Genomic DNA, 7,561 nt, shown 5'->3' with positions numbered 1-7,561 from the left:
ACACACACACACACACACACACACACACACACACACACACACACACACACAAAGAGGGAGTGATGAGAGTCGTGATCATCAGAATAATGATATTTTCAACTTATTTACAGCAATATTTAATTCAGTACTTCCTCAGACTGTCTGATGATTTTTATGGATGGCATTTTTACAAATCAGCTCTGTTGACTGACTGTCGATCCGCTAGGACCCGGTTCAACACGAGTCCAAACTGTTTCCGGGCAGATGAACCGAGCCGCTCGGACCCGGTTCAACACGAGTCCAAACTGTTTCCGGGTAGGTGAACCGAGCCGCTCGGACCCGACAGCAGCCGGTGAGTTAACGAACCGACACGTATGAGTCTGAAGCATTCAGGTGACACATTTTTTTTCTCGTGTATTTGCTAGTTTGTGGACGGTATTATGATGTCTGCCTGAGGATGTTTGGGATTCTTTTTAATTTACACTTCAGATTCGTGGGACCTGATTTAGTGCTAGGACTCAAATTATTAACTCGAGTAGCTCAGGAACTGACCAACTCTAGCTACAAGTGAGCTTTCTAATATATATTTAATATATTGAGAACAATTAATGCTAAAGCAACAAATTGTTACACGTCAAAGGTAAACTATTAATTATATTTTCATTTTAAAAATGTATTCATTTTTTAAAAAAAATAAACTATGCAAAACAGAAGAAAAAATATAAATACAATGAAAGGCAGCAGCAAGAAGGAAAATATATTCTACTATCTGCCCCTTTTCAAGAATAAATTCAAACAATAGTAATTTACAAAAAGCAAAACTAAACAAAAACCACATAAAAATATTAAGTAGTGTATTATACGTAAATACTGCTCAAATATAAAGGAAACACCAACACAATCTAATTACACCACGTTCTTGCTCAATTTTATTATGTCCGGTACAAGCTACTTAACTTTAAGTTACTCCTCATATATTCTACTTTGAAAAGGTTTAGATATAAGGGAATTACGGTGTTGTTTTCTCCTTTATTCAGTACGTTTTATTGTGTCTCTTCTAGAAGAAGGTGTACCTGGACCACTTCTTCTGCGTTTGTCTGTTTCTCTTTCCTGTCCCCCAACCCAGCCGGTCGAGGCAGATGACCGCATGTCCTGAGCCTGGTTCTGCTGGAGGTTTCTTCCTGATTAGCGGAGAGTTTTTCCTCTGCACCGTTTGCTCAGGATGGGAGACTGATGAAGTAATTCAACGGGGTCTGCTCGCTTCTTCTTTAGATTGTTCTTTTTTATGTACAGTGCCCTGAGACAACGTATGTTGTGACTTGGTGCTATAAAAACAAACTGAATTTAATTGAATTATAGGGTGTATTTGTTGTATGGCACATTGTTTGAACATGGGTTTGCCAAATCCTTGACTCTTATTTGAGGGGTAACCTAAAAACGTCAAAATTTCTCATATAAAGGCCTTCATATATTTTCATACACCTCAGACATTTAACCAAAAAGCATTGTTCCAAATAGTTCCCTTTTTCCATACCAATTGGTCAAATCTCTGCCCCTGCAAGGACTACTTTGGGAGGGTCACATTCTGTTAATGAGAGAAAAAAATTAGCATAATTTATTTCTTGATACTGTTTTACAAAAATGTTATCCTAAAACCAAGGTACATACCAAACTATTTTTTACACTTACTGTTACTTTCCACAGAACAATACTTTAAAAAATCTGAACAATTGTGTTTGTGTGCATAAACCAACACTTGCAACTGGAAGTTTTTGATGTTCATTTTCAGCACATCGTGTGCTAGGGCCTAATTTGAAGTAAATTAATGACACATTTAGGGTTTGTCCTCCAAATCCCAAAACGTTTTGTAAAACATTTTTAAAGGGTTGTTGAAGTAAATGGTTTTACTGAGCACACACGGTGGGTACAAACAAAGTGTTTCCTCACCTTTTTTAAACACCCATCCATGCAGGGATAACTGTCATGGTTTGTCATTTTATGCCTTGGTTTTTCCTAGTGTTTCTATGTTCCCCTGTGTGTCTCTGCTCAGCTGCCCCACATCACGCTGCTGATTACCCTTGTGTTTCTCCCCAGGTGTTTTCTGTTCCCTCATTAGGTTTCTGTGTATTTAAGCTCAGTCTTGTCTCTGTCTTGTCGGATCATTGTTCTGTCTACCTGGTCATGTCCTGGCCCATGTTCTTCATCTAGCTACAAGCCAAAGTGAGTTTTTGCTGTATTATCAGCCTCTTTGAGTTTTCATTAAAGGCCTCGTGCTTTTTGATTTTTGAAACCTGCCTGTGCCCTGGGTTATTTTGTTGGTCCTGACAATAACAGCGTTTAGATGTCCAAATGCAGCCTATAGTTTTACTGTGAGCCATAAATCTGATACAATCTGTGCAGCTGCTTTAACAGCTCACTGAGTGTCAGTGGCCTTCAAAGTAACCAAAGGTATGAAGGATGCAGTGGGGCAGTGAAACATGAAGGACTGATACCTATACATTATGACCTTTCTATCTCACTGTGCATCTGCCACTTGCTTGAACCTAGTTTTATTAGCGGACAGATGGGCTGCATGCCCTCTCTCTGCTGTTGAAGTGCTGTGGCCTGCAGCTACACAGAAAATGCACATCTCCTGTGTGCTGTTGGATTTTAACACCTCTGCTGAAGAGCCGCAACAGTTCATCGAGCCAGCAGCTCTTGTTCTAGCACAGAGTCTTATTGTAGGTGTGTTGTACTTTCTTGGAAATGAATAATTTCGCACAATCCTCTACATTAGTGAAAAGAAGTGTTAATCTAAGGCAACCTAAAAACATGTTTTCAAAGCAGATGGCTACTTTCTGTTTTATCTCCAAACATTTCTAAATGAAGAGTGTACAACCCTTCATTTTAACAGAATTGGACTAGTTTTCAGTTCAGTTTCAAATCAGTTCAGTTTTATATAGTTGTAAGAAATATTCGCGTTCAAAGACTGAAGTCATTAGAAAACCACCAATGTTAAATAATATGATTGTTAGACGAGATAAAACCATACAAAACCAGAATTCTGGAGTGGGGTTTATTGCCATTTGGATCTGACAGGAAACCACACACTGCCGGTCAACCCGGAAGTCAATCCATTTATACAGAGTCTTCAATGCTCGTGTTCGCCCCCTACTGACCTACGGCTGAATCACGGGCATTCATGCACAATTCTCCCCTGATGTTTTCATAATGGATAAATATGTGTTGTTAAAGATATTTTGGACATGTAACTAATCTATATCAATCAACACATTATAGATTAAACATTATGAAAAGGAAAACCTAAAAATATAGTGTTGCGCTTTTAACATCAGTACTAATCTGTAATAACTATAAATTTCTTCATAGTGCTTGTTCACAACAAATGTCATCTCACGGCACTGTGCAAAAATAGATACATAAATAAAAAATGACAGTCAGTTCTAGTACTGTTATAATACGATAAATTTACATGCAGTGGAATTAAAAATTATTCTGAAACACAGCAGAAACTGAATGTTCTGCTGTAGATTAATGACTTTGTACATTAAGAGCTAAACTACTGACAGCTAGGGTTTTCATTTGAAAATTCCAGTTTCATGTGGTTTAGAAAATCCTGAGAAATGTATCTCTGACAGCAGCAACTTTTATATTACTTGGGTATCTCTAAGATAGTATCAAACAAAACTCTATGCTCAGTACAAGAAAACAACACTGTCTTCACAGTAATGTTTGCAAAATAAATAGTTATTTTTCATTCATGTGGGCATATCATACTTGTAAATCCTTTTTTTCCACATTTAAATCATTCATTCGGGATCTTTATAAAGTGGAACTACAATGCGTTGGTCTGAATTTCTTCTTATTCTAACTTCACGAGACGTCTTTCACCCTTTTTTTGATGTGTGTCTCAGAGGTTTTGGTACTGTTAAGGCACTTTAAGCACTGCCCCTTTTCCAGCTTCCAGACCGGTCCACTCCGATTTGAGAGAGGGGGTTAATATTTTCTAGGGATGCAGAAATGTTTTATTTACAAATGAATTAAAAGCTCCTGAAACACCATGCTGATCCTGGAAAACCCCTCCCACTGCAACATACGCCATTGCATGAGGTTTGTCCCTGTTGGGGTCTACAATGCGGGGAAAGAAAATCAGACACCCGTCAACTGACGTTGTTTGTGCACAAATCTGTCGCGGTTAAAGCTCCACAGTTTTCATCTGCCAGATTCCTCCATGGACAATGTCTGTTTCATCTCCATCCATCAGTTTCTGGCCATTTGATGATCTTTAAAAATGTCTGCTTCCTGGTAGCCTAAAACAGATGGTTTCTGGAAGTGAGTATTTTTTTTTTTTTGGAAGTGAGTGGTTGAAGCAAAATGCATAGTCCAAGCGCTTTCAGCATGAACACCCCCCCCCCCCCCAATGAACTTCTGATCAATCACACAAGTTCTTATGGGTGGGGGGGGGGGTAAAAAGTTCAGCCGGTGTGTTGTTACAAAAGGGGTGGCAGAGTCCACATTGAAAACAGAGCAGATTTCGGCAGTTCAGAGGGAGGCGTGAAGTAGGCTTTACATGATGGAGCCATAGTCTGACCCAAAGCCAGAGGAGAATGAAGTCTAGAGATGTTGTTTTTTGTGGCTGATTCCGATTTCTGTTTTTTTTTTAAATAGCTCTGACCTGTCCATACTAATTTAGTGATACTGATTTTCTTCTAATGAACTAACCCATACAAAGGCATATGCATTCAAGATTGTCTGCTGTCTTAATTTAAATAAGCCTTCAAAGAAAACTTCTACACTGACATCTACTATTGCCCAGTGAAACCTATTTATATCTATATTTATAACCTATCTATATCTCTCCTGTAGCTGCCCAGAGGGCGAGGCAAATGGTACAGATGTTGGAGAAGGTGGAAATAACCTGGGAGATCTGCTGGTCTCTTGTCACAGGTGACTGAACAAAAAGAAATAGATTAGCCTCAAATAGGGCAAACATCCATCCATTATCTATACCCGCTTCTTCTTTTCAGGCTCACAGGGGTCACTGGTGGCCACATCTAGCAGTCACAGTGTGAGGGGCGGGGTACACCCTGGACAGGTCACAAGTCCATCACAGGGTCACACAAACGAGACAAACAACCATTCACTCTCACCTAGGGAAAATGTAGAATTATCACTTAACATAACAGTCATGTTTTTGGTGTGGGAAGAAGCCAGAGTACTTGGAGAAAACCCACACATGCACAGAGAGAACATGCAAACTCTACCCAGAAAGGTCCCTGGGCTGGGATTGAACTGGCAATCTTCTTGCTGAGAGGCAGCAGCTCTACCAACTGAGCCACTGTGCTGCCATAGGGCAAAACAACAATTACTAAATACAATACATGTAGATCAGAGGGTCTGTGTTTTTAGCCTGGATCACTAACTAGCCATCTAGTCACTAGCAAGCTAGCTGCTAACTAGTCAGCAATGGAAACAAACATGCACAAAGGGCACATCGGTACAAACTTTATAAAGAAAAAGTACAATTACACAAGCAAGATATGTCCCACAAATTACATTCAGTACTCCCAAAATCATTGAAGCACTCACGGTCTTAGGATGCCTCTGATGTTTGTCAACAGTCTACAGTTAGCAGCAGCCTGGTGGCTTTATGTTGCCTAACCCAAACCAGATCCAGTCCCACTGATTTGAGCCACTAGATCAGGGCTATTCAACTGGTGGCCCGCGGGCCACATCCGGCCCGCGAGTTACCAACGTTCGGCCCGCCAATTGGTTCATTCATCTCTTATGCCCAAATCCCCGGATTTCTACTTTAGTTACTCTAAGTTCGTTTGGTTAAACAGACATGTTTGGTATCTACAGAAACATCAGAATCCTGGCTAGAAGCTGGTAAAAACCATTTCTATGAACACTCTAGAGAGTTAAAACTACAAGCAGTTGAAGGTAAAATGATGAAAGTGAAAATAAAAGTGTTTTAAAAATTTGGCCATCAGAGATGTCAAAATATTATTTGTGTCAAATAGGAGGCGTAAAGTGTTCTTTTTGTTTTTGATAATGTGTAATTATCACTACTTTTATAGGGTTCTGTTTGTTGTATTCATGATTATATGCAACAAAATAAACTAATTCAAAGGTAACAGATCTTCGTAATACTTGGTTTATTTACAAAATAACTTTAACTGCTGGATGTTCGGCCCCTCAGCTGTTGACCGGCAGTAACTGTGGCCCCCAGAGCAATATAGTTGAATAGCCCTGCACTAGATCGTTGTAGTCCTGTGTTACGGATCAAAAGTACGAATATGGAAAAAATAATAAATAAATAAATAAATAAATGTTGCTGATTTGATCATACTGTAAATAACATATTACAGTACATTAATCAGTATTTTGTGCTTAGTGTACATTAAATACATTTGACTGGTTAAAGCTATGTTTTTAGACCTGACAAGTCTCAGAAGTAAAAAGCGATATAACCACAGCCTTATGAAGTCATTCATCAAGTTCAATTCAGCAGCCGCATCTTTCATGTACTTCTGGATCTTTCTGCAGCAGATGAGCTGTGGGTCCTGGTGATGGCATTGCCCATCTTACTGGTTGGCTCTGGTGTATTCTGTTAAGTGCTTGGCAGCACTGAAGGAAACCACGTGGAAGACTAACCCCCAATTTACATTACATGCGTCTCCGCTCCGCTGCGGCACGCAGTTCGCAGGTGTTCGTTTGTGTCTCAATTTATACAGCCTCCGCTCCACTCCGGTCCGGCAGGAAGGAGAATGCACGATAAATTCAATGATAACAGCAAAAACTAATTAATTCGGTGAAAAACGAACTCCAAACACAGCAGAAAACATTGATATAAAAGCTTTTAATATCTATGTTGAAACTGTCTCGCTGTCATCTTTCTGAAACTTCTGATTTCAAAATAAAATTCACGTGTATCGCGTGTGTACACATTTGCTTCATGCTACATGTTTCCATCTGCTTCCCAAACAGAACGATACATTCAGACAGCATTTGTGTAGAAATATATCCACATATTTTTTAAAATAGCAGCAATTTTGACATTATACCGACAAATTATTCTGCCGAACAGTGTCTTATTTTGAAAATATGGATGCTGTGCTAGTTTTTTTTCCTGTTTGTGTGACGTACTGTAATTTTTAAAAATTGACTCCGGTGTAGCTCCAGCATCCATCAAAAATAGGACTGAATCTAATTTTGACGGATCGATGTCCGCTCATCGCCGCTCACCGCCGCCGTGTGCAGCCAGTGTAAACACTCTCATTAATTATAATGGGTGCATATTTGCTGCGGAGGTCGAACCGGAGTGGTGACGGAACGCAAGTAGTGTAAATTGGGGGTAACAAACCACACTGCTAGTTTTTTCCCCTTTCACTTCACATGGGGTAAAACATTTATTGAACACATTTAGTGGAATAGATGTGACTGAGTTGATGTATTTAATAGTGGAATGTAGATTAACAGCATTTGTAGTATCTAAATGAAACTGCATTAATTATCCAGTGTGTGTGTGTGTGTGTGTGTGTGTGTGTGTGTGTGTGTGTGTGTGTGTGTGTGTGTGTGT

Source organism: Austrofundulus limnaeus, unplaced genomic scaffold (genome assembly GCF_001266775.1).
Source record: "Austrofundulus limnaeus strain Quisiro unplaced genomic scaffold, Austrofundulus_limnaeus-1.0 Scaffold185, whole genome shotgun sequence".
NCBI lineage: Eukaryota > Metazoa > Chordata > Actinopteri > Cyprinodontiformes > Rivulidae > Austrofundulus > Austrofundulus limnaeus.
Note: the sequence above shows the minus strand (reverse complement) of the source record.